Source organism: Myodes glareolus, chromosome X, assembly GCF_982192425.1.
Source record: "Myodes glareolus chromosome X, mMyoGla1.1, whole genome shotgun sequence".
NCBI classification, from domain to species: Eukaryota; Metazoa; Chordata; class Mammalia; order Rodentia; family Cricetidae; genus Myodes; species Myodes glareolus.
In genome coordinates this window covers 129869754-129881390 of record NC_142053.1, presented here as the reverse complement: position 1 = coordinate 129881390, position 11637 = coordinate 129869754, and the positions used below count along the sequence as shown (strand labels likewise).

The 11637-nt window shown below is 47.0% G+C and overlaps 1 pseudogene; it reads right to left on the bottom strand.

Moving 5' to 3' along the window:
- Window positions 1–11107: 11107 nt before the first annotated feature.
- On the bottom strand, window positions 11108–11297 carry LOC148117494 (Nuclear RNase P; annotated as a pseudogene).
- Between the last annotated feature and the right edge of the window lie 340 nt (window positions 11298–11637).

The following is an 11637-nucleotide window of genomic DNA, read 5'->3' as shown; positions in this document are numbered from 1 at the left end:
GAGTGCTAATACAGGAGATGGGAATCTCATGGGGCCCCACCTAGTCAAAGAACTACAGGCAACTAAAGGCTGCTAAGAGAGATAGTCTCTCCCAGAGCCGAGTCCCTTGATAGGTTATCGAATACAAAGCGGTCAGTCCAGAAACATACACACACAAACACAGAACATGGGCCCAACAGGTTGTATGCATGTGTATGTATGTGTGTGTGCATATATGTGTGTGTGTGTGTGCATGTATGTGTGTGTATATATTATAAATAATATATCCATACAAATGTAAAATAATTGAAGAGAAAGAGACTATCAACTTGACAAGGGAGGGTCTTGAAGGAGGAAATGTATCTTTAAAATACAAGTTATTATAAAGTTTAAAAACCTGGACAAAAAGCCAGAAGAAAGAAAACTGGTTAGCATCCCTTTGAAAAATCACTTTACAGAGCAATGGATTTCCTCATGTTAATTCATAAAACTTACTATGGGTTGATTCTCCTCATGCCCCAAGCCTCATCGTCACCCTCCATCCCTCCATCCCTGCAGCAGCTTTCCAGGTCCAGTATACTCCACCTTTCCACGTTCATGTCTCACTGTGTTCTACCATTCTCCTCGCGTCCACTGTCATAAGCCAGTACATATTTTCTTTTGAGAGATGAAGATGGAAATATTTCACTTTCCTGTTGACCTGCAAGACAGACTCTCTAGTTCATGCTGGCTTCTATTTTTAAGGTCTGAGAAGGAGTTCAGAAAGTGAAAGGTCCTTCCTTGTCTGAGAAAACAGATGGTAGAGAATTTGGAGAAGCTGGTGGTAGGAAAGAGGGACAGGAAGTCAGAAAGGAGTTGAGGGCTTCGTTAGAGCTCAAGTGAGGTCGTTTCCATCAACCCTGGACCTAGAGAAAACTCCAATATTTAGGGAAATCTGTGTTGATTTGTCCCTTGTGTACTGCATTCATTATTTTCTACTCTGGTGGCTAATATCTGACAAGAAGCATCTAGTGGGAGGAAGGATGCACTTTGTTTATATGTCAAAGGGTAAGCGTGGTGGTACAAGGGTAAGATAGTTGGTGACATTAAGTTCAGTAGCCAGGAATCAGTGAACAGACAGCAAGTGGTGTCAGGGCTATAAAATCTGAAGGCCTGTGCCGGTCAAATAGCACAGCAGGTAAAGGTGTATGCCACGAACCCCGTGAACCGGGATTCACTCCTATGGTCCCACAAGTGTCCTTCCCACACACAAATAAGCAAAAATAAATAATAAAAGAAAGGAAAATAAACAAAACCAGAAGGCATGTGTGGCATGAACCACTTTCTCTAGCTCCATCTCTTCAAGGCCCATCAAGCTTCTAAAACAGTGCCACCCACTGGAGACCACATGTTAAATAAAACGCATAAGCTTATGGAGTGGGGGAAACGTTTCAGTTCCAAAATACAACCTGCATATACTACTAGTAAAGCTAAAGAATTTTTGGTGTTACAAAAGAAACTGATTCTCTTCTGGTATCATTTTTTATACTAGTTTGTCCACACACGACTACAGTATTCAGGGTGCCAACATTTATCTTCAGATCACTGTGCAAAGGACTGAGGGGCACATACCGGGGATTAGCATTTCAATCACTAACTTGGTCTGTAGACCGCTTCTCAAAGCATGACCATGCATTGATGTAAAACCTCATCACTTCCCCCTCAGCCTGTTCTTGTCACTTGCTACCAAAGCTTGAAATCCTGTAGTTGACCCGTGTTTATCTGTCCATCTGGGTCCTATGTCTAGCTGACAGAAGAAACTACTTTCCTCCCTAACTTCCTAACAATCAAACCACTGTTTTCTCAGGAGTCTCAGTGTTCTTGGTGGGATAACAGGCAGGAATAACCTGCAAATAGCTGTGCTACTTACTTGGAGTTCTCAAGCTGCGGTAATTTGAATGTCATTAGACCCAATAAGCTCATAGGGAGTAGCACTATCAGGAGGTGTGGCCTTGTTGAAGGGAGTGTGTCATTGTGCAGATGGGCTTTGAGGTCTCCTATATGCTCAAGTCGTGCCCAGTATGTCAGACCACTTCCTGTTGCCTTGAAGACAAGTGGCAGAGGTCCGTTTTCAGCACCATGTCTGCCTGTATGCCACCATGTTTCCCTCTGTGATGACAATGGACTAAACCTCTGAAACTCTAAGTCATCCAATTAAATGATTTCCTTGATCAGAGTTGCCATGGTCATGGTGTCTTTTCACAGCAATGGAAGCCCTAACTAAGACACAGGCCCAGATATCTGTCCTTTCCTTAGAATATTTGCAGGGCGAGGAACTTCTGCCAGTTTCTTTGCCACTCAAGTTCAAGCCAGCCCTGCATTGTCTACTGAAAGACAGACACCCAACTTCAGAGCTCAACTGCTGCCAGTTAAATTCGTGGGTAGGGAGATTGTAGCACCGATGTCTCTTTTTGGGAGGAAGAATACCATGTGAAAAGGGTGGGTTGTTAAAGGATCAGGGGAAAGAGTAATGGCAGAAGTCACAGGCCTTTTATATGTCTTTGCTCAGTTTACAATGTATAGGAAAAGTGGCCAAGCCATGCTTTTTAATTTCTGCAAAAGGACTATTTAGATTGCATTCTTCTTTCTCATATCCCTATAAATTTCAGGTAATATCATCGGCTCATAGGTATGTAATTTGGTATGTACTATCAATTTTTCCTTCCACGTTCATTGAGATTGGCCACCTATTTTCTTCTCACTGCTTCCCATTGAATCTGGGACAATGCAGCATGGTGCTTGTTTTTTTTTATTTGCTTATAGAATTAAAAGTGTTGAGATGATGAGAAATGTAAGTGCTCATACCCTCTTGTATAGGAAGGGCACCTAGAGAAACATGTTTTTATTATTATTATTATTATTATTTCAAGGCATGCTGTGTAACATCTATGCACATAGTTCAATACCTTTAAATTCTGGGTAGGTCCTTATTCCCATCACCAGAATTATTGCTCCTAACTCTAACTCTTTGTTATGGGTGGGTCAAGTGTCAGATTGTATCGAAGGGAGTGCACATAGTCGGGTGAGGGACAGATCGTTGAAAGAACCAGTATTCAATACTGAGTTTCTTTTCTTAACAACCTGAGAGTGAAGGGAGATCAAATAAGGCAACACAGGCATTGGTACCCTTATTGTAATACTGATAACAGACTTAGTACACAGCCAGTGCCCAACAATTCATATTTGATCAACCATCTTTAAAAAGCTAATTTAAAATGTAAATCCATATCAAAAAGCAGATAAATGAGATTTCCTCAGTGTGGCCACACTGGAAAGTTGGACAATGGGATTCAACGACTTGTTCTTGCCCTAGTCTGTGTCAGGGACCGAAGGCCCCGACATAGAAAACTATCTTCACTAACTGGACCAGTATGGAGGCACGAGAAATAACCAGACACAGCTTACACCATCATCATGGAAGGGCATCTCTGGCTTCTCTCCATCCTGAAGGTCTACCCGCATTTATTATATCAAACATCTCTTATTCCCCAGGTAATCCAAGGTCAATGCCTCCTTAATATTCTCTTTCCTGGGGACAGGGGGTTAGGGAAACACCTGGAACTTAGTCATCAGCTTCAGCAAACACCTCTCTCCCCTGGTGATCTACATTTTTCACAAAGGAGAAAGGAGCAGTACATCCTGGCTATTGTTGGGGCAGTGACAGCCTGTCTGCAAGTCTACTTGACCATGTCAGGTGGGCCTATGGCTTTAGAGTCTGGCTACCACACCATATAGAAATATGGGCCTACAAGTCTGCCTTCAAGGTCTTGACATGAGGTTGCAGTTTAAACACGGTCAGAGTTAGGAACATCTTTAGGCGTCAAAGTGTGGTCCTGCCTGTTATTGACCCATCACTGTAGTGTCTAGGTTCCTGCAAGCGGGGGAGGGGTGGCAAGTTACAAATCTCTTTCCAGGAGAAAAACTTCTCCAGGGTTGGCCTAGGCCTTAGGCTTTCTCACCTTACAAGATGTGATCCCTAGGGGAATTCCAGTTCCCTGGAGTCCATTGTTTCAGTAATTAAATAACCCAAGGAAGGACTTGCTTCATCTAATACCTGAGTATCTGCCTGTCTCTGGCTGTGATAGAGCCTTTGCTCTGCTCTGTTGTGCTTAGCTTGAGAGGCTAGGGTCCTGGAGACCCAGTGGCCACCAGAGCCACCCAAGCCAGAGGTTCTCATGTTCTTGTCTCTCAAATAAAAGAATAAAATCACAGAAGAGACAAACTCATTTCAGAAAGAGTTTTTTATTACAGAGAGCTTAAGGGAAAAAGAAGGCAGTGCTCCTACATAGCGGGAGGGGTCACTGGGTGTGAGATGACACAGTCTCACTGTCTTAGGGTTGATAAGGCTTCTTTAGTAGGAGGAGGAGGTGAGGCTGGGATGAGCCAGTCAAGCAGCTTTCATTCCAGGTGTTGAGGTCCTCATGGTGTCAGTTAAGGTCTCAATGTAGCTTCCAGGTAAGAGATACTCCCTTATGGGAAAAGAGTAAGAGGAAGCAGATCCACTTCGTGGCATCCTCAGCCTCTGGCAAAGATGATGTTTTGGTTCTCCCTGGGGATTTCTAGGTTTTCACCAAGAAACTTCACAATTTCCTTTGGGGTCTTTATAGAAAGATTAAAAATTTGTATTATGTGCATGAGTGTTTTTGCATGCCTTGTGCATGTGGAGCCCAAAAGAGAGTGTGGGATCCCCTGGGACTGGAGTCACAGGTGATTATGGGCTATGATGTGGGTGCTGGTGACTGAATCTAGAATCTCTGTAAGAGCAACCAGACCATGTTCTTACAGCACTTGCTCTTAACTGCTGGGCCATCTCTCCAGCTCCCCGTTGGGTTTTTTTTTCTCCTAAACTGCACAGCCATCTGTTGCCTCCTAAGGCCTTTACCTCTTTGGGATATACCCTCCCCTAACAGTTCACTTGCAATACATCGAGTGAGGCTTGCAGTGGTAAGTTACAGTGAAAGAGATTTGAGCTTCATTATTTAGCACAATGCACAGGTGTTGGTGCACAAGCCAAGCTCTTGCTTCAAAAGGAGTAGGAGTAGTTTATTCTGGAGTCAAATATAAGTGCCCGTCACCCAGGAGCACAGAAACATGTTACCCTGAATACCAAGTTTCAACATGGCAACAGTTTAATGGCATCTCTGTACTGATAGAACAGAAGAAAGTAATAAATCAAGGTGATTGTCAAATACTTTGGTGGAAACTCACATATGGGTGAGTTGCAGCAGTGTGGGAAAATCTCTGCTCTAGTTAATAATTGCTGCCTGCTAACATTCTTGATTTTCATGGTAGTGGAAGGGAGGGGTCTATTATGAATGTTACATCAGATGCAGGTGGGAAATGAATGGTTATTAAGACAGCTAAAGAAAACCCAAGATAATTTGGCTCTGGATATTCAACATTCAAACCTAATTACGGTAATCTATTCCGTCAGTCACTCTTGAAGAATCTTTAATATATACAGCTTTTCCTGGGAACTTCAGTTTGTGTTGCCACACTTGTGTCCCTGAGAAAAATAAAGGTACCATAGGAAGGGCTAAATGTAAAGGCAGAAGAACAAGACTTCGTGTTCTCATACTTAATTGTCTTTGCTCTCATTTTCTCTACAGATGTTGAAGATTATTCATGTGCAAGTCAACAACACAAATGAAAAGGGGTTAGCCATGACTTCCTCTGTCAGGGCAGCCTTTGTAAATGCCTGGCAGCAATGAAAATATTATGCGAGAACTGATAAAGTAAAGGGCTGAAGACATGGGCAAGCCAGAGGGAATCTTGTCTCCCAGAAAGAGAATAGCAGTTTCTCAGACCACCTTAAAGGAAAGACTGGAGCCAAGACAATGATGGGTCAATAATGGTCCTGACCACACCTAGAAGGGAATGCGTAGCTATGCATAACTGGCCCTTGACGTAAACCTCAGGCCAGAACCCTAAATATGGACTTGGGTGTTAGGAGTCATTGATTCTCTTTATTTCCAATGTGGTCCACAATTAGTACATTTCTGTTTTCTGCTGTTCACTATTAATTCAGTTCTTTTAACTAGCCTATTGAGCATGGAAGACCTTGTAAACTTGGGAGGCCTTGTAAGCATGAGAGGCCTGGTAATCATGGGAATACTAGTAATGATTGGTGGCCTGGTACACATGGGACCCTAGTAAGGATTGGTGACCTGGTACGCATGGGAGTTCTAGTAAGGATTGGTGGCCTCGGACACATGGCCATCCTAGTAAGGATTGGTGGCCTGGTATACATGGGTGGCCAATAAGGATTGGTAGCCTGGTACACATGGGAGGCTAGTCTGGCTAGAGCTGCTGGCACACAGTCTGTAATAACTCCAGTAATACTGCACTCTGCAGTTAGGCATCCAGGTCTTTATTCGTGGAAGGACAAGTAAACTGTGTCATTAGCCATACATTGTATGGACTTTTCCACTCCTCAGCCAGTTCTTCATTATCCCTGGGTAGAGCAGTCTAGAAAGAAACAGGGAATTAATGGAAGCTGAAAAGGAAAATGAGCCCCTGATACTAGATAGAATATGGCAGATGTTGGAGTACAGGCATGGGTTCACGTGGGTCCTTGGAATGAAGACACAGCTCACATTTAGGATGTATTTAGCCTTTTCAGTTGTAGGGGGAATCAGACTCTCTAGGGACTAAGACACCTTCCCTTATTCAAGGGCATCTTTGTTGTTTTCTAAATTTACACTTAAGCAAGTTGATTTCCACATCCTCAAAACAACCTGACTGGACCTCAAAAGGAAAATGCCAAATTTAAACACGCAATTAGGAATACCACAGTTTGCCCGATTTTTCCCAAACAAGTTATGTCTACTTTTTACCCTTGGGAAATTTGCAGGCAACATTAACATAGAGGGCACCAAGAGAAACAAAAGGTAACTGAAAACAAAAGATGGATTAGGGCTAGGTGCTAGCACTGGGGCCAGACTAGGTGTAGCCTAGTGTGAATACTCCCACAGGCAAGAGTTTCATTAGCTGAAAGCAAGGCATTTCAGTGGAAGACAAAAAAGTTGCTGATAGATGGCACAATAGAAACAATACTCGGTTTATAGAAATTGTTTGGGTTCAGGCTTCACCCCAGCCCCTGACACCCATATATCCAAAGAGTCTGGGATGCTTGGGTGGAAGCCTCACCACAGCCCCTGGCCTCCATATACCCAAAGAGTCTGGAATGTTTCGATGGAAAATTTCATTCCAAGCCCCGTCCCCTGGGAGTTGCCTCAGTCCAGAATCCACTCCTGAGAAAGCCCGCCAAATGATGAACCCTTCCCAGAGAAGCTCATGACTACTCCTATAGGGTATTTAAACAACAACCCAGAGAATAAACACATGTTCTTCTGGTCTTCCTTGACAGGCTCCTCTCTGGGGTGCTGAAAAGCCACCTGGGAGCATTGGTATCCATTAAACCTGGGCTTGTTCTAATTCCGTTTGATTTTGTCTGAATTGGATTATTGTGTCAGCAGAGAGGTTTGTAGGGGTGCAGAAACTTTTCAGGACTATTTTCTCTTTTTTATATTTTTATATTTGAAATATTTCAAGAATGTGACCATTTCAATGAATTGTGCTTAAGATCTAGGTATATGTTAACTACACGTTCCAGCTTTAGGCCTGAACTTTCTGAGACTCTCACAAACAAGATTATGAACCTGTTTAGTAAAAACATACACCTTAAGCTTTATTTTTGGTGAACTATCAAAATGAGAATGTCCTTCATCCTGGTGACCTATGATTGTATCTTATCTGACTGCATCATCCAAAGCTCTTATGGGACAATCCCATGAGCTCATCAAAGTTCCTTAGAAACCCTTTCAAGGAAGGAAATTTGAAGCCACCTAAACTGTCAAGATCCTTAAGTGGAACTCTCTCTTGAGCACATACCCATGTCTTGATTATGCATTTTCCTTTCCCTAAGAGCCATTCTCTCTGCCTCCCTCTGCCACAACTATAATCAAACTTTGTCTTAATAAATTCCAACTTTGCTCCAACTGACTCATCCTACCATTCTTTCCCATAGATAGTCAAGAATCCCAACTTCTCCTGAGCAGAAGCCTCTGAAATGACCTCCTCTGACTGCTATAGTAGGCAACACAGAGCTGTGTCTCCATACCTCACCACACCAGGAGATCTGAAGACATGCTAAGGCTACAGCAAAACTCAGGATACCCTTTTGGTGTTAATATTCTAGAGCCTCAGAGCAGACCCTTCGTCTAGAGGCCCCTCACTCAGAGCAGCCCCCCTCTCAGGCAGCCATTCCCTCTCAGCAGCTCCTCCCTCACACCAGCCCCTTCCTCATAGCAGCCCCTCACTCAGGAAGCCTCTCCCTCAGGAAGCTCCTTCCTCAGGCAGCCCCTCCCTCACAGCAACCCCTCCCTTGGACTGCCATGCCCTCAGGTATTCCCTTCCTCAGGCAGTTCCTCCCTCAGGCAGCTCCTCCCTCAGAGCAGCTGCTACCTCAGACAGCCATTACCTTACAGCAGCTCCTCCCTCAGTTAGCCCCTCCCTCACAGCAGCCACTTCCTCAGGCAGCCCCTTCCTCAGGCTGTTACTCCCTCAGAGAGCCCCTCTTTCTGGAAGCTCCTCCCTCAGTGTAGCCCCTCACTCAGAGCAGCCACTTCCTCAGGGCAGTCCCTCCCTCAGGCAGCCCCTCCCTCACAGCAGCTCCTCCCTTGGACTGCCATGCCCTCAGGTATCCCCTCCCTCAGGCAGCCCCTCCCTCAGGCAGTTCCTCCCTCAGTCAGCCCCTCCCTCATAGCAGTCACTTCTTCAGGGCAGCCCCTCCCTCAGGCTGTTCTTCCTCAGGCAGCCTCCCCTCAGGCAGCCCCTCCCTCAGGAAGCTTCTCCCTCAGTGAAGCCTCTCCCTCAGCCAACCACTCCATCAGAGCAGCCCCTTCCTCAGGTAGCCCCTCTTTCAAAGCAGCCCCTCCTTCAGAGTAGCTCCTCCTTCAGGTTGCTCCTACTTCACAGCAGACCCTACCTCAGTATGGTGTCTCCTCAGGCTGCTCCTCCCTCAGCCAGCCCCACCCTCAGGTAACTCCTCTCTCACAGCAGCCCATCCTTCAGGAAACTTCTCCCTCAGAGAAGCCCCACCCTCGGCCAGCCCCTCCCTCAGGCAGCTCCTCTCTCATAGCAGCCCATGCTTCAGGAAGCCTGTCCCTCAGAGAAACCCCTCCCTCAACCAGCCCCACCCGAAGGTAGCTCCTCCCTCACAGCAGCCCATCCCTCAGGCTGCTCCTCCTTTGGCCAGCCCCTCCCTCAGGCAGCCCCTCCATTATAGCAGCCCTTCTCTCACAGCAGCCCCTCCCTGCTGCACCTCCTCCTTTAGGCAGCCCCACTCTCACTGCAGCCCATCCTTCATGCAGCCCCTCCTCCAGACAGCTCTTCCCTCACAGCAGCCCCTCCCTCACAACAGACCCACCCTCACTGCACCTGCTCCCTCAGCCAGCCAGTCCTTCAGAGCAGCTCCTCCCTCATCCAGCCCCTCCTTAACATAAGCCCCTCTCTCAGGTAGCCCCTCCCTCAGGCTCTCTCACTCAGAGCCTACCCTCCTCCCTCAGGGCAGCCCCTACCTCATGCAGCTCCTCCCTTATGCAGCCCCTCCCTCATCACAGCCCATTCTTCAGGCAGCTCCTCCCTCACAGCAGCCCCTCCCTTAATGCAGCCTGTCCCTCAGAGCAACCCCTCCCTGCGGGGGGCCATCCTGTCCCGCAGGAATGAACGCCACCAAAAACGAGAATTCCTTCTCTGGTCACATCTTTATTTGGAGCATTTCCTTGAGGAAAATTGGGGGAAGGGAAGATAGAGCAGGGACGAGAGAAAGCTTAGAGAGAGGAAGTAGGGTCCCGAGGCATCTGCTTTTAAACGGTGGAGCAGCTTGAACGCTGTCCTGATTGGTTAATGCCATTCTGCTGGTCTGAGCATGTGCAGGCAAGGGTGCAGGCAGGGGTGCTCAGCCCCACATGGCTACCTCCAAACTGCAGGACCACCTGTGCCTCCAGGTGGCTCCCAACATCTCCCCCTAATTATTGTCTTTAAGAGCAATAAGGCAAAACTATTTTCCAATCTGGTCCCCACCTAGACGCAGCATGCCAAGGATATCTGCTCCCACCCATCCCCAAGGAGGGAAAAGGCAAAATAGAGTCAGAGATAAGAGGTTGCACAGGGTGTTGCTCAAGTCGATGGTGTGAAACAGCTGCTCTTGGCACCGCCCAGAAGGTCATCTCTGCTGCCTCCGCACGAATCTTCCACAGCAGGACACTCAGCATCCACTGGGTCGTCTTCTTTATCTCTCTGGTCGGTCTCGCTGGCATCCAGATGTATGTCAGCATTCCTAGAAAAACATAAACAAAACTCTCCTCCCAAATAAACATTTAAGAGTACTAAAAACTCTCAGTGTAAAAAATTCAGCACAATCAGTACTGGAAGTAGGCTGGTTTTGAACTTAGAGACCTGTAGGTCTCTGCTTCAAAAAGCAAATCTTGTTTGCCTGTACCAGCAAAATTTTGAATTAAAATTAAGTGTATAGAATGCAAGAGAAATCCTTTCTCTGGGGGAAGCTGTCACTGGTAATGTAGTCCCCCTCTATTGTTTAAAAACCAAAGCAGTTGTCATTGGGAATTGAACTCATAACCTTTGGAAGAGCAGGCAGTGCTCTTAACCTCTGAGCCATCTCTCCAGCTCCCCTATTTAGATGGAAAAACCTCTAGGTAACATTGTTTATCTCACCAGGTGCCTCAGGCAAAAGGTCCGCCTTTCTTTGTTACCTAGGATACGTTAACCAGGTAAACATGCCTTTATTATGATAATCACGACCAGTTCTTTAAGGGAGAATGGGCGTAGCATCGATCTGGCTACTTCCTGCTGACGAAGGGGCGATGTTTGGGGGATAAATGTTTTTATCTGACTGAATTTTTGGCGACAAATGTTTTTATCTGACTAAATTCTTGGCGACCTTGGCTGAGGGCGGCGGCAGCAGCGGACAGCGGCGGCTGCCACAGCTCCGCCTCTGAAGCCCATAATGGCGCGCTCCGCATGGCCCAAAGGCATGGCTCCGCCCCGGGCCGTGCGCGGGCTCGCCGTTTCACCTCAGGCAATGAACTCGCACCGCCGGCTGTGAGCCTTTTCCAAGCTCCGGCGAGGGGGGGCATCCGCCCACCCGTGGAGGGGCTTCTCCTGCCCGGTCCGCCCGCGCGCAGAGCCCCGTTCTCTGGGAACTCACCTCCCCGCTCGCCCATGTTGCTATGGAAACACAGTTTTTCCGCAGAGCCGATTCAGCTCCTCTCTGCCTTCTATGGCGCCGCTGCTCACCATGCAGCTTCCGCCTCAGTCAGGCGAGTCCGCTCAGGTGCTGAAAAAAGTCCTCCAAAAACCATAGCCCCGCCAGAAGGCCGGGACATATAGCCTCTGATGTCACACGGACTTTAGCCTGCCCGCGACCTGGCTATTCGCAGGCCTCTGAGGACTCCAGCAAATTTCCCGCCAGCAACTGGTTAGCATGGCCATGCCTCCCGAACGAGCTAGCACTGGAGAGTGCAATTTTGCGTCTCCCTCCTGAGTAGCTGGGATTACAGGTGTGCACCACCGTGCCTGGCCCACTTCCGTGTTTTT